Source organism: Rhinopithecus roxellana, chromosome 12 (genome assembly GCF_007565055.1).
Source record: "Rhinopithecus roxellana isolate Shanxi Qingling chromosome 12, ASM756505v1, whole genome shotgun sequence".
Classification (NCBI taxonomy): Eukaryota; Metazoa; Chordata; class Mammalia; order Primates; family Cercopithecidae; genus Rhinopithecus; species Rhinopithecus roxellana.
Window position 1 is genome coordinate 42,708,146 of NC_044560.1, and position 26,094 is coordinate 42,734,239.

Sequence of the window (26,094 nt, forward strand, 5' to 3'; positions counted from 1 at the left end):
ACCTTGTAAATGCTCCTTCATATCTCTGGATGAATTTTGCTACTTGTCAAATGAAATTGAAGAAGAGTATACATAGAGATGAAGAAGGGGATATGTTAAAAGAGATGACATTAGCTGTTCCTGTGAGAATCCAGGAAGGCTTCTTCAAAGTAGTAACATTTGAGGTGATTTTGAAAAAAAAAAAAAAATGGTTTAGGAATTCACCAAGAAACAAGAAAGAGAGAATGAGCTTTCCAGGCAAAGAAAAATGCATACACAAAAGTAGAGAGGAAAGAAAAAATAGGGCACATTAGTAACAGGAAGGACTGCATTTACTCAATTATTAAATGCTGCCAACTCTAAGACAATCTGTCAATGAAATAATAGGGTTTGGATTTTTAAGAAAAAGCAGCAATCATATCTTATCTGTACATATCCATTTTCATATGCATCCTCCTTTTAAGTAATGATGACATATAAAAAAGAAGAATGTCCCAGAATCAAAGAAAAAATAAGATGAGCTGATATATTCCATTCAGCTCTAATATTTTATAAGTTGGTGGGCTACCAGGGTCCCAGAAACTACCTCAGTTTATCAGTGAAAAATTGAGTACTCACTATGGATAAAGCTATATGCTGGGTATTATGAGGAAGATACAAAAATATTTTAGAAATAACTGTAGCCCTGGAAACTTAGAAAAAAACCTAGATAAAAGCTGTGTCTGTTTCTACCACATCTCTTCCAACTGCACTCAAGCACAATATTACATCCACCAGTATTAAAGGTTACCTTCCCAGATAATTTCTATAATTATGGCTTGTGAAGGTCTTCTGGACTCCCAGTTCTTTTAATGACACTTCTAAACCATTGGCACAACAGAGTGTTCACTTATAAACAGTTATGAAGAGGGTGGGAAGTAATTTCTCATTAACACTCATGTATCTCGGCCCATGAATTTGATTTAAGAAAATCTCTATAAAATCATCAGTTTTTTTTGGCAACTAGTAAGAGTTTTCTTGAGAAAACAAAGTGATGGAGAAAACAAAGTGATGGAATATAGCTTGAGCCACTGGAATTGTGTATAATCTACAATCTACTTATCTATGCTGCAGTCCATATTCAATAATTTTCCTGAACGTCTGTTTTTCTTTATCCACCGGTAATTGTATCCTTCTCCTCGTTAGATATTTAAAAAATAAAAAATGGAATTTTCGAGAAAGCAATCAATACACAATGATGAAGAAAAGGGTATGGGGCAGTCACCGGCACTTTGGAAGACAAACACTGGATGGAGGGGTGGCAAATAATGAGGGCAGGCAGAGATGGACTCAGCCAGGTGACATCCTGGGGCTGTAGCTGGAAAAGGAACCAGAATGAACCCTTGCCTAGAAGTCTTTATATATGCTAGGTGTGGTGGCTCACCCATGTAATCCTAGCACTTTGGGAGGCTGAGGCTGGAGGATTGCTTGAGCCCAGGAGTTGGAGATCAGCCTGGGAAACATAACAAAACCCCATCTCTACAAAAAAAAAAAAAAAACAAAGATTAGCTGGGTGTGGGTCACATGCCTGTAATCCCAGCTACTCAGTAGGCTGAGGTGGCAGGATAGCTTGAGCCCAGAAGGTTGAGGCTGCAGTGAGCTGTGATTGTGCAACTGCACTCCAGCCTGGGTGACAGAGCAAGATCTTGTATGGGGCGGCTGGCAGGGGGAGTCTTTATACTGACCTCTGGATATTGACACCCTCAGTCTAATCTTTAGACAAAAAAAGTGGAAGAATTCTAAAGAATGTGACTATACTGTATGATGAAACAGAAGCATTGCTACCTTCCAGGATGTGTATGGTGGGGGTTAGGGGGAGGAGGGGAGCCCAGCACAAAGTACCTAGTTGAATGCCCTGTCTGCTTTGTCTGCCTCATTATGCTAAAGCTAGGGCTACCCTTGAACACAGAGGTCTGAACCAGCTTTTCTATGGACTCTTTCTTAAATATAAACAATCAAGAATCATCAGACATTTGAGGAAAGCCTAAAACATGAGAGAGATCCAGATTAAAAAAAAAAAAAAAAAAAAAAAAAAAAAAAAAAAAAAAAAAAAACAGAAATAGAGACAATTTGACAAGGTTTTTCAAAATCTGGGTATGCCCATGCAAGTGAACATCAACTTTAAGAAGCGTCTTAGCAGAAAAGTAGGTTAAGAACAAACTGCTCTTCTAATGTTTGTTCTAACCCTCTAAGGTTTCTGTCTTCCACACACTAGATAAGCATTCTGTCAACTATGCTTAAGGAGTGCTAGAACTTCACTAATGCAATCAAGAAATATAACAGAAATAGAATGTTGCCAATGCTAAAACTGCAAGATAAAGTATTATATATAAAGAAAGAAGGACGATTACATACAAAGTCATAGAAAAATAGGAGTCAAATAAGTTGACTTGGCAATATTAATTTAGAATATCCAGAAGACCTTGAATCTATAGGACATCAGAATTTAAACAAAAGAGCATTATCATCAAAACAAGGACATTTTATCAAGATTTTTTACACCTTAAGCAAAATATACCAACATTATCAACTATTTCCACTCAAATTCTAGCTCTTCAGCTCTTCAATTAGTTAGTCCACCCAACTAATTGAAAAAGAGGAATGAGTTTTCAGACAGGAAATGTGCCCAATGGGAAGCCCCCATAGTCTGGCATTCTATATTCTATGTGAGACATTTTCATGTTCGATTAACGTATTTTCAATTTCCTAGGGTCTGCGTAACTTTTACGCAAGGTTAAGATCAAATTATGGACCTCAATGCTTGATAAATTCATAAAAATAATGCTATTCTGGATTGTCCTGGCTGGGCAGAAAGGTAGTTCCTTGCCTGGCATAACCCTCTGTATTTAGTGTGCATTTCTCTATCATAGTGAGCCTCAATATTGGCTGCACATTAGAACTATCTGGGGAGTTGTTAACGAATGCTTATGTTCAGATCAACTCCAGATAGTCAGACCAATTTGCTCTGTAGTGAAAACTGGGCATTGGTGTGTTTGAAGCTGACCCAAAAGTAAGCAAGAAAAGAGAACCATTGCTCTGAGGTAAATCACTGTAGGTCAGGAGTTTAAATTAATATTGGGCTGTTGACAGGTCAGTATGAATTGCATCATCCATGTTGAATATTAATATTATATTACCAAAGGACATTTAGGCTCCATGATCACACAATTTCAACAAAGGGAAATTATGGAGAGAAACATTATTACTTAAAAGATAAAATAATTGTTTGATATCTGGAACTTCTCAAGAATAAATTGGGTTGTAAACTCTCTACTTTTGGAAGATTCTGACACTGAATAAAATTCAACTCCATATTTTTTATATGACTGGGTGCAGTGGCTCATGCCTATAATCCCAGCACTTTGGGAGGCTGAGGCAGGTGGATCACTTGAGGTCAGGAGTTCGAGACCAGCCTGGCCACTATGGTGAAATCCTGTCTCTACTAAAAGTACAAAAATTAGCCAGGCATAGTGACATGTGCCTGTAGTCCCAGCTACCCAGGAGGCTGAGGCAGGAGAATCGCTTGAACCCAGGAAGCAGAGGTTGCAGTGAGCCAAGATTGTGCCACTAAACTCCACCCTGGGTGTCACAACCAGACTCCGTCTCAAAAAAAAGAAAACTGTGGGCTACTATATGCAAGGAGATTAAAAAATAAGAAAGACGTAGTCTATGTTTTCAGAGAGTCTTTAAGGGGTTTCTTTTTATTCTAAGCTTGTATAATTTGCACATAAATTATGTTATTTTTTCACACTAATAATAAAATTCTGAACTAAGCATTAGTACTTTCTGCCTTTTCTTGGATTTCACTTTTATTTGAAAATTTATTTTATTATTTGGTACTTTATATATCTCTTGCTGGCTACAGAACCTTCAGAAACTTAACCACTTTAAACTTTAGTTTCCTCATCCTTGAGAAAGAATTCATGTCTTAGTCTGTTCAGGAAACTATGACAAAATACTATAAACTGAGTAGCCCATAAACAATAGAAATTTATTTATCAGGGTTCTGGAGGTTGTGAAGTCCGAGATCAAGGTGCTGGCTAATTTGGTTGCTGGTGAGGGCCTGCTTTCTGGTTCACAGACAGCGCCTCCTTGTTGCGTCCTCACATCGTGGAAGGGCCATGGCAACTCTCTCAGGCCTCTTTTATAAGGACATGAATCCTATTTATGAGAGCTCTGCTCTAGTGATCTAATCACTTCCCAAAGGCCTCACCCCTTAATACCATCACAGTGGTGATTAGGTTTTCAACATGTGAATTTTAGGGAGACACAAACATTCAGGCCATAGCAATTCATAATAGCAGAATCTCAAATAATAAATAGAATCTCAAACGATTAAATGACCTTATGCACATAATGTTCTTAGCACAGAGCCTAGCTAAAGGCAAGCACTTAATAAATGTTTGCTATTATCTATTGACTCTCAAAACAATATATTTGATGCATAATTTATGATGTCTTTTCTTTCTGGTATTATAGTTTAAAGAAACTGAGCTATTTCTAAGAATTCCTCTAATGCCACTGACAAGAATTCTATTAATAGTATATGAAGTAAATATATCTTTGCATATCTTAAAGGGGATATGAAAAGTTAGAAACACCTTACATATGGAATCAGGCTCACTGTTAATCTAGTTACATGTGCCGCCAAGACAGACATCCAATAATACATTTTATAATCAGCTGTCTGATTTTCTTATTCATGTTCTTCATTCTCTTAGAGCAGCTGTATAGCTCAATGATTAAAATTATCTTATTATGGACTAGCATAGTGAATATAAAATGCATGTATGAAAATAACAAGATCTTGTATTAGGAAACAATTACAACATAGAGCAGCAACAGCAATTTTGTACTCACTTGTCTTGATGAAAACCATTTATGTTTTATAAATCATTAGATATTTTCAAACTCTGCAAAATAATGTAAATTGATATTTTCCTTCACAAAGTGCTAGTTAAAGTAAAATTTTGGTGACAATTATAATTGTAAATTGATCACAAGCTTTGAAATACCAAATGCAAATAAAGCAGCTCAAAGCACAGGACATCTGGAGCAACCCAGCAATGCAACTTCTAGTTTTATTTCTGCAGTGCAAAATGTTCTAGTTGGGTAAACAGATTAACCTTTTTGGATGCTATTCACACATTTGATTCAAATCCATGGGGAAAAGCACCTTTCAGTACTTGAGAATTCTAAATGCAATTGTGTCTCAAAAACTCAACACCAAGAGAGAAGAGGAACCAAAAAGAAACTTGATCACTTTAAAGGCTGTCACAGTCACTACAAAGCGCAGTATAATCCCATCGCTTGGGGCAGCACTAGCTTTGGAAGTGGAAGACCCAGTTTTAAGTTCTGTTCTGTATTTACTTTTGCGGTATCTTGGGATAGTCATCACATTCCTCTGAGTCTGTTTCCTTCTTTGTAAAGTGGAGAGCTGTTATGATATTTGCTGATGGATGGACATAAAGCCGTTGGTAAACTGAAAAGCACTTTAAAATGATTAAATATGATAAGGTGTGGAGGCAATGATGCTAGAGGCACAGAAGGAAAACACAAGTGACACAGGAGAACACAAGTGACAGGAGAGATAAAGAGAGACTCAATCTGTATAACAATCAGGCAGCATCAGTGGCAGAGGGTCCTGCAGAGTTAGATATGTCCTCACTGCCTAGCCTGTAATTGTCATCTGTACCTTTGTAAAGCAGCTGGCTCATTGTAGACAATCAGAGACAATCAGTAAATCTTTCCTTATCTTCTTTCAGCTACTGACCTATGACTTAAATTTTATATTTGTGTTCATGTGGTTACTTAACTAATTAATTCAGTGGTCATTTACCAATGTTCCTAGCCACACTGGTAGAGACGTGACCTCAGTTCTGTCCTTATTATAGTCTGGGGTGAGGCAGATATTCAATCAATAATTTCTCCAAATACATAAATTATAAATAGTAATAAATGCTCTAAATGAAAAGTACAAAAGCAAGCAATCCAAGAAGATTGAACTTGGAAGAATTAGAAAAAAGTTTACCTTTTTATTAGTACCTTTATTTTGCGGGGATGTCTTCCTTTTCTCTAAAAATTACTGTAAACTCATAAGCATGACTCAGTTAGTTACAGTTTTTCTGTAATCCTCCCAGCACCTCAGGAGATTTTTGCCTATAATAATTACTCATTGCATATAAATTAATCAACTTTTTATATACATTGCTCTTTGGTAATTTTGTTCATCTTCATCCTTGAATAAAATGCAAAGGTTCTAAAATGGCAGAGCTCCAGATTCATTTAGATTCATAAATTGTGGGTTTCCAATATAAAACATTTAGTCTTGCCAAAGAACCTGGTACCATTTAGTTGCTTCATTATTAAGAAACAATGATTATAGTGAACTTTGGCATTGTTTCTTTTTGGTAAGAAACCGTAACCAGACAAGATAAAAATACGTAATCAAAAGAAGTATGACTCCTTCTAATCAACTACAGATCAGGCCAAAATAGATGGATCTTACAGAATGTATCACTGGTAGATCTATGGCCAGCAAGAAAGCTGAAATTCAGTTGAGGACAGTATCTTTCTTCTCTAAGCATCACTCTCCATTTAATCACACCTGCAAACATTTTTGTGACATGAAAAAGGCCCTCGACTATAATGAGTATGACTAGTCAACATCTGTTAGACAATAAACAATTATACTCAGTTGGAGCTGAAAAGACAAAAAAAAAAAAAAAAAGACATGATTTAAGAACATGTTTTGAGATACTTTAGTGGCAGCAGAAAAAAACTAACCATATAAAGAAGACTCAGTCTGATAGATTTTCCGGCAGCTGCTCCTTGCATTTGTTGGTTTCATTGTGCTGGATATCATCTGTTTGATCTCTCTATATGCATTCTCCAAGGGGCTGACCTACCTGACTGGCATCACAGAGCTCTCTTGCCCTAGCTTCTTGCGTTCAGCCAGTGCGGAGGAGAGGCTGGATGGGGGAGGAGCTTATTCTCCAGGACTCTTTCCTGAATGGAGCCCATGGGCCAACTGAAAGGCTCATCTGCTGTAAGACTGCTGTCTCCACTTATTCTTGCATATAACTCCTGCCTTCCCTCTTCTTTGAGACTTAGGGAAAGCAATGGTACTACCATTTCTAACTTGGGCAACTGAACTATCTTTTGTGCTTTCCTTTACACACCTTTGTAAATTACTTTCTGTATACATCTCCTAAAATTATCCTAATTTGAGAATGCCATCTGTTTCCTGCTAGGATGCTTATATATATATATATATGTGTGTGTGTGTGTGTGTGTGTGTCTGTGTGTGTGTTTGTGTGTGTGCATAATTTTAGATGAGAATTCACAGATAATAGTATACTCACCTCAGTTTGTAGGTGAAGAAAGGAAAAGATGCTTGCTCAAAGTGACAAAGCTAGTGTCAAAACCAGTGCCAGTGGTTCTCAAAACATGGTCCCTAGACTAGCAGCAATAGCATCACTAGGTAATGTACTAGAAATGCACATTTTCAGGCTGTAGGGATAAGATCAACTACTGGATGAGAAACTCTAGGGTAGGGCACAGTAACTTTAACAAGCCCCTTAGGTAGGTGATTCTGATGCACACTAAAGTTTCATAACTACTCTTTTAGGGTAGCATTCTAATATCAAAGGAATGAGGTACAGGAAAAAAGTTCATTAATTTGGACTATTAAGGGAGACAGTTCATTTTAATGGAAGCCTAAGTTAAATACGAGTCTTTAAAAATAGCTACAGGTATACCAATATTCGTGGCAGCATTATTCACAATAGCAGAAAGGTGGAAACAACCCAAATGTTTACCAACAGATGAATGGATTACACAAAATGTGGCATATACATACAATGAAATATATTATTTGGCCTTAAAAAAACAATAAAATTCTAATGCATGCTACAACATAGATGAATCTTGAAGATACTGTGCTGAGGGAAATAAGCCACATACAAAAGAACAATATTCTATGAGTCTACTTACATTAAGTGTCTAGAATAGTCAAGTGTAGAGACAAAATGTAGAATGGTGGTTGCCAGGCACTTAAGGTGGGTGGAAATGTGGAATTATCATTTAATGGGTAAAGAGTTTCAGTTTGGAAAAATGAAAATATTCTGGAGGTGGATGGTCATGATGGGTGCCAACAATGTAAATGTAGTTAATGTCACCAAACTCCATAAAAATGTTTAAAACAGTAAATTTTGTTATACATATTTTACACAATAAGAAAAGATGTCAGTTCTTCTGCAGCACACAAAATAACAGTTAAAAAATTATTTTAAACTATACATCATATAATTTTTTCTTAAATCTTGGGGTTCAGGTCTTTACATGTGGGGTAAGAATTTGGTGTGCCTTAAATCTGTGATTAAAATAGCATCGTTTCATGATTTACTTATAAATAATTCGATAATCTTGCTAAAACTGTTTTGTTTTATCAAATAGTTTAATCCTCGTGTTAATCTGTTTTTCCATATTTGCTTCCAAGGTGTTACAAAGTAAGCTTCAGCTCTGCCCAAACTGGTCAGATTAGTCAGGTCCTGACTTACCCAATTCTGCCTATCCAAAGCCTCTACAAGCTCCCAGCCAATTCCTAACAAGATAGGCCAGATAGCAGTAGTTGCAGAAGGCAGTGGTGATAGCAGTCATAGTCATCACCCTCATCATAGGTGTAGTGGTAGTGGAAATAGCTGATATTTATATTGAGTGCTTACTACATACTAGGAGTTGTTTTAATTGCATTATATATATTCTCACTCATTTATTTCCTTGACAACCATGTGAGGTAGTATTATTTTTATCTCACAAGCCTCAGAGAAGTTAAATAACATTCCCAAGTTTACCCAGCTGTTATTGTGGAAGCAAGACAAAAACACAGATGGTTAAACCTCAGAATCTATGCTTTTAGCTAATAAGCATTGCTACCTCCCTTAGTAATATCCACCATGTATTTGGTATTTACTATGTGCCAGGACCTGTGCTCTATGCTTTTCAAACATTATTTCCACAATAACGCTGACCAGTTGGTTTAGTAGCAGACAAGACTTGTGGAATCTGTTCATTCATTGCCCTTTTCCACTTTCTACAAAGATGGACACCTGCAGTTAGGTATATACATTGGAACTCTTCCAATCTAGTTAAAGCTGCCTAAGTTTGAGGTAGTGAGGAGCTCTCAGTTCCTCCACATACTTCCATCTCAGACTTCCATACTTAGAAATGTCACAGAAGTTACTATTTTGACTGTAACCATTGGTTATTATTCCTTCAAATGCTCAACTATTTCTGCTCTTTACTGGAAACCTGGGTTTAAGTAATAATTTTAAAATCAGGTTCCTCTTCACCAGCATTGTTCTGCATTTATGAAAGCTTCAAGCTTTTTGCTACAGCAATCAAGTTAACATGGCACCCAGACTCCACTGCAGTGTTGGAAATTTATATTAAGGCTAGCATTTTGATTTAAAAGTTTTGACAATGAATTACATGAACTTTCTCAACTAGAAAGTCAGAAAAATCTCTAATTTAGGAGTGCTGCACAGAAATGAACTGAGTTACCTATGGGTCATTTTAAGAAGAGTTCCACTAATTCTCAGCTAGAAAGTCAGAAAAATCTGTAATTTAGGAGTGCTGCCAGAAATGAACTGAGTTACCTATTGGCCATTTTAAGAAGAGTTCCACTAATTCAATCTCTGATATCCTAACAAAAATACCTACTGCCAAAAAACTATAATGAGAGGAGAGGGGTGAGGGTTGAAAAATAACCTATTGAGTACGATGTTCACTATTTGGGTGATGGGTACATTAGAAGTCCAATCACTACCGCTACTCAATATATCCGTGTAACAAACGTATATAGGTATCCCCTAAATCCAAAATAAAATAATTTTTAAAAGGTAACATATTAAATTATGAATACATCAAAAAACTTGAAAAGGAGACCCAGAGTAGGGCTGTGAGCTAGAAAAATCAAAAAATTAGAACTTAGTATTATCTAATGCTGTCATATATGAAAGTAACAAATGTTCTAATAATAATTTTTAAATTAATAGCATGCAGTTAATTCATATCTGTAATGTGTTTAAAACTTCTTGGAACAATTTTTCATAAAATTTGTTTCCAAAGTATGAAAAAATTATACATAAATGTGTCATCAATTGAGCAAACCTTACTGCTCCTTCATTCCCCCATCCTCATCTCTCCAGCTCTCAAACATCTGAAAAATAAAATTATTTCTATATGAAAAACTCTTAGCAATATTAATATGAACTTTCTAACCTCACCTACAGAGCTATTGTTTTGCTCAAAGAATTATCTCATCATCTCCAACTACATTTGTATTCTTACTTATAATTTGATAAAGAAACTCTAAAGAAACAAAGAAAATTTTAAGAAGTTTCTCAAAACATCTGTTGGTCTATTTTAGATATGTCTGTACCATGGCATTTTACAACAGGGTTTCACAGGTTCTACATCCTAATTACAATTCATTAATTACCTTATTGATTAGCAAGGGATATTCCAATAACTTGTCTATTTCAGTTAATGCAAACTTTATCTCTCTATCCACCATCAATACTACAGTGAAGACATTGAGTAGAAAACATAAATAATGGAATGAGGGCAACGGTGTGGGAACAGGAACTTTCTATATGGCCAACAGTTTTATTTGCATGCAGTCAAAAACTAGAAATTAAGAAATTTAATTTCATTGGAAAATGATATCAAACCATTTGATTTGATGAGTCAGTTGAATCAAAATAATTTAAAACAGCTTTGTAAGTAGACACTGAATATTTTGGATGCTGTAATTAAAAATCAACACTAACAGATATAGATAGATAGATAGATAGATAGATAGATAGATAGATAGATAGATAGATAACCATGATGTCATTAATAAAAGACACTGAAATGAACATGCCTTTCCCTGATGATTAGTGACATTGGACATTTTTCATAAACATGTTGGCCATTTGTATGTGTTTTCAAGTCCTTTGCCCACTTAAAAAATTGGATTGTTTTCTTGTTATTGAGTTGTTTGACTTCCTTATGTATTTTGGATATTATCCCTTATTAGATGTATGGTTTGCAAATTTTTTTTCCCATTCCCTAGGTTGTCTCTTCACTCTGTTGATTGTTTCCTTTGCTGTGCAGAAGCTTTTTAGTGTGATGCAATCTCATTTGTCTAATTTTGCATTTTTTCCTGGGCTTTTTGGGTCATATCCAGAAAATCTTTGCCCATTATCAAGAAGCTGTTCCCCTATGTTTTCTTCTAGTAGTTTTACAGTCTCAGGTCTTATGTTTTAGTTTCTAATCCAAGTGGATGAATCTAAAAAAACAAGAAATCAAACTCAAAGAAGCAGAAAGTATAACGATGGCTTCCAGGGGCTGGTGTGGGCAGATGACGGGGATTGGAAAGATCTTGGTGAAAGGCTTACACAATTTCAGTTAAACAGGAGGTGTAAGTTCAGGAGATCTATTGCACAGCCTGATGACTCTTTAATAACAATGTATTGTGTATTTGAAAATTGCTAAGAGAGTAGACTTTAAATATTCTCACTACAAAGAAATAAGTATGTGAGGTAATGGATACATATATCAAAACATCATGCTGTATACCATAAATATGTATAATTTTTGTCAATTTAATTTTTTTTAAAAAAATAAGTGTATCATTTTTAAAAAATCCAAATTAAATGTAATAAGTCTAATTTCATCACAATGTTTTGAGATTTGTTGTTGCTGTCATTTTATATTGACATATACTTGACATCAATAAGAGCTGCAAACAGCTTTTATTGTCTTGAGTTGAGGCTTACACAACTGAAACTGATCATATTCACCTGGTAGCTTAGAATAGTTTTGGATTTTACAGTATCCAATTTATCTTCAGAAAGACTTGCTTTATCTATCTCATGAAAGGTTTAGAATCATGAAAGCTCCTGAGGGGAAAAACACTGGAAAATAATTTGGTGTTTTGCCTTTAAGTGAATATATCTACATAACAATGTATTATTTCTGCAGCAAGAATGCTAACAAAAAAAAGTATTTTTGGTCATCCAGGTGGACTTACCATGAAAGTCTCGGGAAGATACGTATTTTTTACTGTTTCCTAAATTATGTGAACAGCTGAAAATGTTTTTTAAGTGAAGAAATCAAAACAATTTTTAAGCTCAGAGTACATGATAATTTTTAATAAATACAGGAAAATGGGTTGACATCAACAACCCAACATTAATGTGCTTTTCTCAGTTCAGGTGTGCACTGAAAATAATGAACAATGCCTCTCAATCTTAATTTCATTTGTAGGTAGTTGGTATGCTTTTTGTGCAATACAGTGGGCTATGATTTCCCATTTCCTAGAAAGTAATAGAGCGTATGATTTAATATAAAAAGATTTTTGTAATGAAAAGTGAATTTCACTCAGAGACCACATGGAAGCCCAGAATGTTCTGACAGATTGCACAGGGGGAAATATCTAGAGCAAATTTTTGTGTATAATGATTGTCATACCAACTGAATGCTACGGAAATACCTTATTTATCTATTTGTATTTATTTGCTTTCTTTTTTACCTGTGAGTTTTATATCATACTAAACCAATAGCTTTAAAAAGATTGCCATGATGTTCACTAGAAAAGCCAAGGCTGCTTCTAGAGCTTTATCATGCTAAATTATTGTCTATACACATCACTATTAGTACGTATGGGAGAATATTCAATTTCACTAAAAGAGAAACTCTACGACCATTTTCAATGGCACATATGCTGGCCTCATATCAAAAGTTTAAGACATATAGTAGGAAGCAGGGTAAGAAAAAGAAATCTGAAGAAGGGAAAATAACAAATATTGTAAAGTTCCAACTCTTTGGAGAAATACATTCAGCATCAGTTTTATCGCAGGTCCTTGAACTTCCTGAAGATACAGAGAGGGATGAAGCAATGTAAATAAATTTACATGAGGCAGGATTTCTCTTAGCCCACAATGCTCAACAATAGCAACTCATTTCAACCTTTCGGTGAAGACTCATGGTGATTATTTAGCAAAAAAATGCTAATTCTAAATAAAATCAACAATTTAAAAACACATTTACAACGCATTCTTACAACTCAGTTCTCCTAGGGAAGAAAAGTGATTCTACTTTAGTACTAATAATGAGCTTTAATTGATCAGTTTTAAAAAATACTATAAAGAACCATAGGATCCTTCCTTTTATATAATTAATTTCCTTAGAAATAGACTGCTAAGTCAAAAGGACAAAGCTGGAGGCGTCACGCTACCTGACTTCAAACTATACTACAAGGCTACAGTAACCAAAACAGCATGGTACTGGTACCAAAACAGAGATATAGACCAATGGAACAGAACAGAGTCCTCAGAAATAATACCGCACATCTACAGCCATCTGATCTTCGACAAACCTGAGAGAAACAAGAAATGGGGAAAGGATTCCCTATTTAATAAATGGTGCTGGGAAAATTGGCTAGCCATAAGTAGAAAGCTGAAACTGGATCCTTTCCTTACCCCTTATACGAAGATTAATTCAAGATGGATTAGAGACTTAAATGTTAGACCTAATACCATCAAAACCCTAGAAGAAAATCTAGGTAGTACCATTCAGGACATAGGCATGGGCAAGGACTTCATGTCTAAAACACCAAAAGCAACGGCAGCAAAAGCCATAATTGACAAATGGGATCTAATTAAACTAAAGAGCTTTTGCACAGCAAAAGAAACTACCATCAGAGTGAACAGGCAACCTACAGAATGGGAGAAAATTTTTGCAACCTACTCATCTGACAAAGGGCTAATTTCCAGAATCTACAAAGAACTCAAACAAATATACGAGAAAAAAACAAACAACCCCATCAAAAAGTGGGGAAAGGATATGAACAGACATTTCTCAAAAGAAGATATTCATACAGCCAACAGACACATGAAAAAATGCTCATCATCACTGGCCATCAGAGAAATGCAAATCAAAACCACAATGAGATACCATCTCACACCAGTTAGAATGGCAATCATTAAGAAGTCAGGAAACAACAGGTGCTGGAGAGGATGTGGAGAAATAGGAACACTTTTACACTGTTGGTGGGATTGTAAACTAGTTCAACCATTATGGAAAACAGTATGGCAATTCCTCAAGGATCTAGAACTAGATGTACCATATGACCCAGCCATCCCACTACTGGGTATATACCCAAAGGATTATAAATTAGTCTACTACAAAGACACATGTACACGTATGTTTATTGCGGCACTATTCACAATAGCAAAGACTTGGAATCAACCCAAATGTCCATCTGTGACAGACTGGATTAAGAAAATGTGGCACATATACACCATGGAATACTATGCAGCCATAAAAAAGGATGAGTTTGCGTCCTTTGTAGGGACATGGATGCAGCTGGAAACCATCATTCTTAGCAAACTATCACAAGAAGAGAAAACCAAACACCGCATGTTCTCACTCATAGGTGGGAACTGAACAATGAGATCACTTGGACTCGGGAAGGGGAACATCACACACTGGGGTCTATCATGGGGAGGGGGGAGGGGGGAGGAGGGAGGGATTGCATTGGGGAGTTATACATGATATAAATGATGAATTGATGGGTGCTGACGAGTTGATGGGTGCAGCACACCAACATGGCATAAGTATACATATGTAACAAACCTGCACGTTATGCACATGTACCCTAGAACTTAAAGTATAATAAAAAAAAAAAAAAAAAAAAAAAAGAAATAGACTGCGGTTTATTCTCTGGCATAATGGGAAAATATTACTATTGTAACAATATTTAAGGCACAATATCTAAAGTATTTGAAAGTTTGGCATATTAGTAAATTGAATAGTAGGTTTCTGGTTTCTAGAACTGCCTGTTATTAATTTTCTGTCGTTGATAAAATCCCTTTCTGACTCAAGAAAGTGAGTCTCAGTTTTTTCAATTGGGAATTGAAGAAGCAGATCTAAAGGATCTTGCAGATCCCTTATATTTGTGCTTTTTTCTAATACAAAAGATATTTGTTTGCTTTATTTTATTAAATAAATATGAAAGTCTAATATAGGAAAAGAGATATATTTTGTATGCATTTTAGCAGAAGGCATCTGTTAGGATTTTAGAATAGCCCCAGGGATTTTTCTCATAAGTCCAAAATGGAAGATTAAAAGGCCTTAATGGCAACTTTCCAAAACATCAAAGACTCTAAACTCAACAATACTGCTCACTTCACCAGCTATACTTACAGCAAAATGAATTTCAATATTTCCCATGTGCTGCTAGAATAATAAATTCTGATTTACAGAATTCAATGTGTCTGGTATTAGTTACATTTTCATCACATTTCAAAATAAAGAATATTTAGGTAGACACATCCATTCTCCCTGAAAACACGATAATGAAATTCCATATTTAAAGGAGAATATTTGCATGATGCAGAAACCTTTTTCTTAAAAACAAAAACCCAAAAAACTCTAAAAGATCTTAGATTATAAAATTACTAGGTTCTATTCAAATTAACTATTAAAATAAAAAGATAAAAACTCAAAAGCTTAGAGTTTCGTGTAGCCACAGATAATTAATAGTAAAGACATTAGGCATCTTCACTCAGCAATAATGTTGTTTTGGGGATGTGCAGTTAACCTCTACACATAGAAGACTCTCCTCACAACAACAGTGAAGCTGGAAAGTATTTTTCATGAGTTCAAACACAACTGGCTACCAGTGGAAATTCTAGCAAGCTACAAATAATTCAGGCTAAACTTAAACATATCTATGATTAGATTAATCACAGAGAATTCACTTTTTAAATTCATTCATTGATTGATTAAGTGAATATTTATTAAGTATTTACTTGTACTAGTCATTGTTCTAAGACTCATGGACACTGTTTGAACACATCAGCCCAAATTCCTATCGTCATGGAGCTTACTTTGAAATTAAGGTTAGAAGTGAAAGAAAAATTGGAACACAGGCCAGACACAGTGACTCACACCTGTAATCCCAGCACTTTAGGAGGCCAAGGCGGGCTGATCACCTGAGGTCAGGAGTTTGAGACCAGCTTGGCCAACATGAAGAAACCCCATCTCTACTAAAAATACAAAAACTAGTCAGCGTGGTGGTGCGCACCTGTAGTCACAGTTACTGGGGAGGCTGAGGCAGGAGAATTGCTTGAACCCAGGAGGAGGAGATTGCAGTGAACCGAGATCCCACCACGGCACTTCAGCCTGGGCAACAGAGCAAGACTCTGTCTCAAAGGTACATATATGTGTATATATACATATGTGTGTACATATGTACACACATACACACACACACACACATATATATATGGTGAGGGCAATAGCTATGATGAAAAATAAAACAGAGTGAGAGAATGAAGTATAAACAGGTAGTTGCATTTTAGGAAAAATGGCCAGGGAAGACTTCTTTGATGAAGTGATATTAAAGGAAGGGCTTGAATGAAGTAAGAAACATGAGACACTGTCTGAGTATGGTGACTTGCAGAAAGAGGGAGCATTTCAAGCAGAGAAAGCAATCTGTTCTGACTGAATCAATACAAAATCAAATTCATAAGTGATTGCTCCATGACGATAAAACCACATCTCAGTCAATTTATTTTTGAGCACCCACCTCAACATTCTGTACATCGTAGGTGTCAATATGTGCTTGGGACTGAGGTAAATGGACTAGTAATCTATTTCTTGCATATGTTCACTAGCTTAGTCTATTAGCAATTACTTTCATTTTATCAGAGTTTACTGAATATCAACTGTGTCTAGTATTGTCAAAATAGAAAAACAGTTTTATTCATTCATCATTTTAAAATGTAATTATTCCACTAAAAATCAAAATAACATAAAGAATAAGGAATTAGAACAATGAAGTTGAAATAAGAATCAAAACTACCAAAAACAAATTAAGTGGCATCCTTTAATGTATTACTTCAATACATGCATGTGTATGTTCATTGCAGCACTATTCACAATAGCAAAGACATGGAATCAACCCAAATACCCTTCAATGATAGGCTGGATAAAGAAAATGTGGTACATAAACACCATGAAATACTATGCAACCATACAAAAGAATGAGATCATGTCCTTTGTAGGAACATGGATGGAGCTGGAAGCCATTTTCCTCAGCAAATTAACACAGGAACAGAAAACCAAACATGGCATGTTCTCAGTTATAACTGGGAGCTGAACCATGAGAACACATGGGCATGGGGGAGGGGGAACAACATACACTGGGGCCATACCTAGGTGATGAGTTGATAGGTGCAGCAAACCACCACAGCACACATCTACCTATGTAACACACCTGCACATGCTGCACATGTATCCCAGAACTTGAAATTAAATTGTTTAAAAAATTTTTTCAAGATTTTCACCAAACCAGGAACAAAGGATCTGAGAATTACATTTAGTAGTAGGAAGTGATGGAGATGTGTTATGGCAATTCAATTCTCATTGTGTCTATGTTTGTGTGTGCATGTGTTATCAGAAGGTGTGATGTTTTTGAATGACCTTAGAGAAAGCTAAAGCACAATAATGAAATAAAGCTGAGCAAAGCCATTTATGAGAGAGTTAAGGAAAAGTACTCCAATTAAGTTGCTTTTTAACGCTCTAATTTGACTTAGAAACGAAGCCTTACAAATTGAGAAACAGGTATGCTCATTATAGTCTTTAGACTTTCTTTCTTGAAAGTTAAAGTGTTAACATTTCTAACTGGGTTTTACTTGGAAACTAGGGAGCAAAAATTTAAAACTAACCTCTTGAAGACCCATGCAGAGTGCTGATATTTTGAACTGTCAATGGAAAGGAAAAACTCAGGCTGCATATGTAACCTTTGTAGACTTCAAAGATGGTATTTTATTTCAAAGTTAAAATATCTGGCCTTATGCTTCCAGCCATGATGGAGTAATGAAATACAAAGTCTATGAAATGATGGATCATGATCCCTGAGAAAAGGTAAAGAAGCAGGGTGAGTTCAGTGAATGTCCAGTGCACAGCCTAAAGGCAGTTGCTAGGCTGCAGTGCAGAGAGGGGGAATCCAGACAGAGACTGGCATTTGTTCTGAGTTAAGGTAGGTCAGGGTCTATGGAAGGTCAAATGGCTAGAGATTGCAAGAACAAGTACCAGAGATGAAGGAGCTGCACTGATATAGAGCCCTGAGGATCTGCTGAGATATCCCCTTGAGTCTGGCTGAAGATTGATATGCAATTGTGTGAGAGGAAACTACCCAAGGCTGAAGAAAAAACCTCACTCTGAACAACTATCAGAGCTTACATAGAGTTAGTCATAATTCATGTTTCTATCAAGCAGTGTGATTACATGGTGCATCCCCAAGAATCATCATATAGTTATCATCATAGTAGTAACTCTAGACTAACTGGTGCTCTGGGCCAATTCTAATAATGGTTGAAAGTAAGCTTCAGAAGGATCAAACTGATTCCAAGTATCCCAAGGGTGCCAAAACAAAAATCTATCACCACTTTTAAAAATACAAAAAAAAAAAAAAAAAAAAAAAAAAAAAAAAAACCCAGCAGCAAACAATGGACTATCTAAAAAATCCAATAATTAATAAAAAGATAGAAAAATAAGGACAATAAGCAATAGAAAAATGAACAAATTAAAAGACTGAAAATAATAGATATAAGAATTTGTAGACAAGGATATTTTTTAAAAAGTACTACAAATATGTTTCATTTGTCTAAGAAGATAGAGAGAAAGAATAATATAAAATAATAGAACGAAGAAAAAAGTGTAAGCTATAACAAAGAGCCAACTGGAAATTTAGAGAAGAAAATCTTCAATGAAAAATTACAATGCATTGTATTGCCATAATATTAAACACTGCAGAAAAAATAAGTAAATTTGAAGATGTAAAAACAGAAACTATCATATCCAGTGTTTATAAATAACTTTACCCTTTCAACTCAATTAGAAGACAAATAATATTTAAAAATGGACAACAGATTTGATTGACACGTTTCACCAAGGAAGAAATATGAATGGCAGGCAAATAAACACATAAAAATATCTTCAACATCATTAGCTGTAAAGGAAAACATAAATGAAAACCATCACAATGTGATACCAAAGACATCCACTTGAATGGCTACAATTCAATAAGACTGACAATCCAAAGCTGTTGAAAATGTGGAGCAATGTAAACTCCCGTACATTACTAGTGAAGACGTAAAGTATTATAACCACTTTGGAAAAGAGTTTGGCAGTTTCCTCTAAAGGTGAACGTATACTTATTATACTATCCAGTAATCCCCTTCTGATATATTTATCCAATAGAAATGAAAACCTATGTCCACACAAAACTTGTACTCATATGTTCATGCCAGCTTTAATAAGAATCAAAAACTGGAAACAACCCAAATGTCCATTAGCTGAGAAGTACATAAACAAATTATGGAATATCCATGATAAATACCACTCGACAATAAAGGAACAAACGGCTGATTCATAAAAACATGGATGACTCTCAGAAGCATTACGCTAAATGAAAGAAACCAGATATGAAAAACTACACGCTATTTGATGTTCTAAAAAAGGCAAAACTATAGTGACAGAGATCACCAAGAATTGAGGTGCAGGAAGGTGAGGAAGGAGATTGCTTAGAAAGTGGCAAGAAATAAGTTTTTAGAAGTGGTCACAATGTTCTATGAAAACATTGCCCAATAGAAATATAGTGCCAGTCACATATGTAATTTGAATATTTTACTATCTATATTTAAAAGTTAAAAAAAGGTAAGATTAATTTAAATATATTTACTTGATATATAAAAATATGGCCAATATATAATCAACATAAATTATTAACGAGATTTTTAAACTTTTATACTAAGCCTTTGAAATGCAGTGTGTGTGTGTATATATATATATATAAAAAATACTTTTTTTTTTTAACTTATACCGCATTTAATTAGGACTAGCCCCTTTTCAAGTGATGGGTAGCCACAAGGGGCTAGTGGCAACCATTTTGGACAGAGTAGTCTATGTCATAATTGTGGTGGTTGTTATGCAACTGTATGCATTTGTCAAAACTCATAGAATTGTACATTTAAAGTTGATACTATTTATTGCACGTAAATGATCTCTCAATAGAACAGTTTCAGTGAAAAAACCCAGGAACAGAAAGTTAAAAACCGCATGTTCTCATGCATATGAGGAAGCTGAAAATGTTGACTTCATAGAAGTGAAAAATAGAACAGAGGATACTAGGGGCTAGGAAGGGTAAGGAAAATGGTATATGGACGGATTTGTTAAAGGATACAAACTATAGCAAGATAGGAGAAATAAGTCCAAGTGAATTCTATAGCACTGTAGGATGACTATAGTCAACAATAATATATAGTTTCAAATAGCCAGAAGGAAAATATTGGATGTTCCCAATATAAAGCAATGATAAATTAGGGAGATAATGGATATACTGATTACCCTGATTTCATCAATACACATTATATGTATTGAAATATAATTATGTAGCCCATAAACATTTACAATACCATGTATTGATTAAAAGTATAAAATAAAATATTTTAAAATTTAAAAAGCAGTTAAAGTAGTTGATTTGTGGGTTTGTTAACATAAAAGACCTTTTCTCCCACACTTGAAGGTGAAGCTCAAGGATGCAGAAGAAGCACAAAAACAATCAAACAAGAAAAAAATCCCTATGAGGGGATTGTTGTGATCTAATTTGAAAGGCAAGAGTGATACATATTATATTACACAACAATCCATGACATCATATATCAGCAGAACTATCATGGTTAACACTAGGAGTTCAGCAAACTGGCTATGGTAATTAATATCACAGATTCTGAGTTGGAATAACAACAGACATGAAGAGAAATTGGCAGGTTATTTTTCTGTGAATCTTGTCACTACTTAGTCCTTTTGTAGTTCAATGCAAGAAATATAACAATCAGGGAACCTGATTTGTATCCCAGGTATTCCACTATTAGCTATGTGACACAGTTCCTTTCACCTTAGTTTCCTCTCCAGAATTACAGTAATTGTGCCATATGTCAACTGCCTCACACATACTCAACGCTATGTTAGACACAATACATCATTTATTTCTCTCTACAATGTAATTTGGCAAGTATGATTACCTAAATTTTATATATAGCAAACTGAGACTTAAAGAAGTTATTTGCTCAAGATTGTAAGCTATGATAGCAAGTATATAACTGAATTTAAACAAAGACTCTTCTAGTTCAAAAAGTCCATGTACATTCTACAGAATAGTATTACCTCTCAAAGTGGGGTTTAAACTAGATGTTCACCAAGATGGATGATGCTTGTAGCACAGAATAGTGATTAAGAACTCAAATTCTAAGGGCATACAGGACAAGGCTGAAATGCCACCTTTGCTTCCCAAGGGTGTAATCTTGGAAATTTTACTTAACCAGTCAGTCTCAGTTTCTTCCAGCTGTCTAATATGTAATGGTTAAATGCAAAGACTTTAGATTCAGACTGCGTGGGTTCATTGCTTACTAGTTGTGTTACCTTGGGAAAATTACTTAACCCCTATATTCCTCAATTTCCCCCATTTACAAAGAGGCATAATAATTATGTCTGCAAAGGTTATGAGGACAAAATATACTAATATGAGTTAAGTATTTAGAATGGCAGCTGGCTCTATAAATGTTAGCTATTATCATGGTGCTTTAGATGAATTCAGAGATCACTTTAACTTCTAATATTCCATGATTCTAGAATTAATAAAATACTGTGCAAACAACAGAGAATCATCTTTACTCGGAAATTAACCCAGTTTGTGTCTTTGCCTTAAACAATTCTAAAGTGATTTTCAAAGTTTGTGAGGCAAGAGAGTGGCTTTTAGTTTTTAAAGGACTAAATCAGCTTTGTACAGTAGCAATATCATAGCCAATGAGGTTTATCTGAGGCATGGTTATTGCTAATTGAAAAATTTAAAGGACTGAATCTTAATGCAGAAAAGAAATTGATTTTAACACAATTGTTCATATTAAATGAGGCCAGATTTGGATTTATACAGTTTCAGCTGCATGGCTCCTTGAGTAAATGGTAGATCTTTGAGTCTCTTCTGTTACACAAGAACTGTAAACTCAGTTTATTCGCTTGAAAAATCATTAATTACTAAGTTTTCAGAAAATCTGAAGTGCAGTCGTTGCTCCAACCTACCAAGCATGCTGTATGTCTCAGTCTTTGAGATTTCTCCTCACTCTGCCTTGAATTGTCTTCCTCCATTTATCACTCCTTAGGTTCTTTCTGGTCTCTAGTCAGATTTCACCTCCTCAGGGAGGCCTCACTTGATCACTTTTTAATGTTCTCATCAATTTCTCTTCATATCATTTCTTGCTGCCTATGAATTATAATTCATCAGATTATGTGTTTTTGTCTGTTTCCCATGATATCAAGGACTTTGTTCAATGGAATATCCACAACACATAAAACTGTGCCTGGCATATAGCAGAAGTTCAATAAAAAATTGATTGAATGAATGAAAGAACATCGAGGACCCAAACGATCTCTGGGTCCCTTCTACTTTTCCATTTTTGTCTTAATGATATGAGGGGCATAAGTTGTCTTATGCTTTTTTCCCCCTCATCTCATTGCAGAATTGAATACATCAAACTCCAAATGCATCACTTTCAAAATGATTGCTAAGCATGTGATTTTAAAGATAACTCAATAAAGTTTCTTGGATAAATACATACACAAATAAGTGGTTCTATTTAAATAAAGTTAAAGGAGGCATTTGCTTCCACTAAGTTAGGATTAGTATAGCTTATTGGTTAGAAGCCTTAGGAAAGCAAGATTAGAATAAATCTTCCTCTCTCATTGGCTGTGGTCAGCCATGACATACGGTCCATCTTGATATCAAGACTCTGACCCAAGTTACTGCACAGAAGAGTGAAAATATAATGTATTACACTGAAAAAGAAAGCACAATTTTAGAACTCAATAAAATCCTAGATTTTAATCCCAGCCTCACTGATATCGTATCATCCAGGGTATGCTTTTTACACTTTCTATTTCTCAGTTTCTTAATACCCACCTCATCATGTGGTTTTTAGAATTAAATGAAATAATGTATATACAAATATGTAATAAAATCACCTTAAATAAATGCTATTTTCTCCATCCCCACTCCATTACCATGCATTTTGCCTGCTCTGAGCCTTAGGCCTTCAATCTTCCTGCCTGGATAATTGACACTGCTGCTGGACTTCAGCTTCTCCTAGGTTGGACAACTAGTCCACAAGCAGTCTGTCCGAACGCCTCATTCATACCACAAACCCTGTCCTACGGGGGCTCAACTATTTCAGTAACTTCAGAATTAAATTGTCACCTTCAAAACAAGGTCTTAGGTGGTTTTTTAAGTACATTTAACACTACAAGGTTAAATTGTGACTATTAACCACATTTCCGAACTTTTTTCTAGATTGCTTCTGCTGAATGCTCAACATGGCCTATAGGAATCCTCTTGAAGCCCTCTGAAATCTGCTCTTATTCTAGGTTAATTCCCACTGACTGAAATGAGAACTCCAGTCTCTCTGGCTTCTTTGGGTTCCTCTAAAGTCTTTGCACATGCTTATCCTTTTGTCTCTGCTGTTCCCCACCCACACCCAACTTTCTCCCAGTTATGCTTACCTAGGCCTTCATCTCTCAACTTAAATGCTACTTCCTTTGAGAAGCTATCTCTGGACACTCTACTCCCACATCAGAAGAGGTTTCTTTGTTAAACTTTTGGCCTAATCTATCTTGTGTTTACAGTGTCTTGTCTTTACAGCATTTGTACTTTTGTTTGTATTATCATTTAGCTAATTTATAATTCCTAATCATTTTATTGTCAAGCTTCTTGAGGCTGTAATCATATTTAATTTTGTTCTCAGTTGTACTCTGAACACTTGACACAGAACCTGGCACCTAATAGGTCCATAATAAATATTTAATTAATAAATGGATAGTATGCATAGGAATATATATGGTAAATCCTCATAGATAGATTCTTGAAAAGTGTGACTTTAAGTGAAACAATGTACTGTATATACTGTATGCCATAGGAACTTAACTCTTGTTTGTATCAATTAACCTATGGTAAAATTAGTTCTACTGTTCAGTATGTCAGTTCATTTAAAGTCACAGTTTCCAAGAACCTATCAACAACAAGTGAGGACATACTATGCTCTAACTCAAAAATTTCTGATGTATTAATTATATTTTTCTCCTTTTCTAAGTGTGCATTACTTTAATCTGGGGATCCCATTATTAAATTCCAATTTCCACTAGAAAAACCAAAGGAGTTGTTGGGCTCTGGTCATTCATTAATCCAATCTTTCATATTTATCACAAGCCATGTTCTATGCTAGGCACTGAAAATGCAAGGATGAATAGCCGATGTTACACAAATTTTACTCTTAATTGTGTAAATTTATATTTCTTTCTTTGGTCGACATATTATAGATTTTAGATATATCAACAAAGAGTACAGTTACCCAATATAATTTGTCTTTGTGACTATAGAAGGAAAAAACAATTAAGTACATAAAAGTAGTTAATGTCGGTCATGCTGGCATGGAAAATTTACAGATCAGTATACATTAATAATTATTTCATGGCCTCCACCAATAACCCTTAATATTGCCAAACAAACTTCCTAAATATACTTTGCTAGTAAAAACAGGCAATATTATTGGTTCCTACTCTTGAGCAACTACAACTCTGCTATTTTAATAAATGACCTCTCGTGTAATTTTTTAAGTGTCTAATTTTCATCTGCTGGATATGTCTAAGTATGTGGCAATTAGAAGAGATGGAAAAAGGATCCTGATTTCAGAAATCAAATTAGGATCAGGCATATAACAAAAACAATGAAAGAAATCGTATAACCATGTGATTTTACTTTGCAATCACTACATAATCATTTATTGTGTCATTAACGCTCACAAAGATAAATTTCTCCATTTTAAACAGAGACACCCAGTGAGCAGCAACCTGATTTTTTTTTTTTTTTTTGGAATTTCATTCTTTAGGAGGGCTTTCTTCTGTGTTTTTGTGAAGTTGCCCATAAGAGTTATGTCATTACATATAACCAAGGAAACCACAGGAAACTTGGTTGCTAGGAAACCCCTGAATTGTCTTGATGAAAATCACCGCAGTAGGCTTGGCTTGAATAGAACAGATGCTAGGAAAATAAAATTACGAAGTTACAGTCACTTTTTTTTTAAACCTGGGATGTCTCGTTAATTGGCAGTTAAGTCTTTTCACCTAAAGAAACTAGAAAAACTGTTTGTCATGTCTGAAAGGCCATCACATAGGTGGAACGGGGGCCACAACAGGGTGCTGTCAAGGGCACTGTGACAGTGTGTGAGACTCTACTCCAATGAACACATTTTTTCTTTTCCCTATTAATTTGGCTACCTAGGGAAAGGGGTGTGGTGACAGCTACTGTCATCTCAACTGAAGGATAGATTTTAAAGAAAACACACTTGTAATTAAACATTTTCAGACCTATGACTTTCAAAATTCTCTAGTTTCCTTCATACAGAGTAAAGAAGTCCGTACCTCTTTCCCAAAGACATTAAGATTTTTTTTAATTATGAGTAATGTCAGTGTCTATAAACATACATACACACACAAATATATATACATATATATATATATATGATTTTGTCATCTAAGACCTCGGGGAGCTTGTAACTATTTGTTCCTCTGAGTAATTTGACTATGATAACACTTACAAGAACAAAGGAATGTCCCCAAATTGGTCAAGCTGCTGAGCCATCCAACATAAGTCCTCTCTTAAGAGTACGAGGTGATTGGCCGGGCGCGGTGGCTCAAGCCTGTAATCCCAGCACTTTGGGAGGCCGAGACGGGCGGATCACAAGGTCAGGAGATCAAGACCATCCTGGCTAACACGGTGAAACCCCGTCTCTACTAAAAAATACAAAAAAAAAAAAAAAAAAAACTAGCCCGGCGAGGTGGCGGGCGCCTGTAGTCCCAGCTACTCGGGAGGCTGAGGCAGGAGAATGGCGTAAACCCGGGAGGCGGAGC

The 26,094-nt window shown here is 35.4% G+C and overlaps 1 protein-coding gene and 1 pseudogene across 3 annotated transcripts in view; one reads left to right on the forward strand and one right to left on the reverse strand.

Annotated features, from left to right (window-relative positions):
- Positions 1 to 26,094, reverse strand: part of PDE4B (phosphodiesterase 4B) — a 594,424-nt gene that overhangs the window by 246,186 nt on the left and 322,144 nt on the right. The gene's annotated exons all lie outside the window — the stretch shown is intronic.
- LOC115892442 lies at positions 21,917 to 22,038 on the forward strand (annotated as a pseudogene).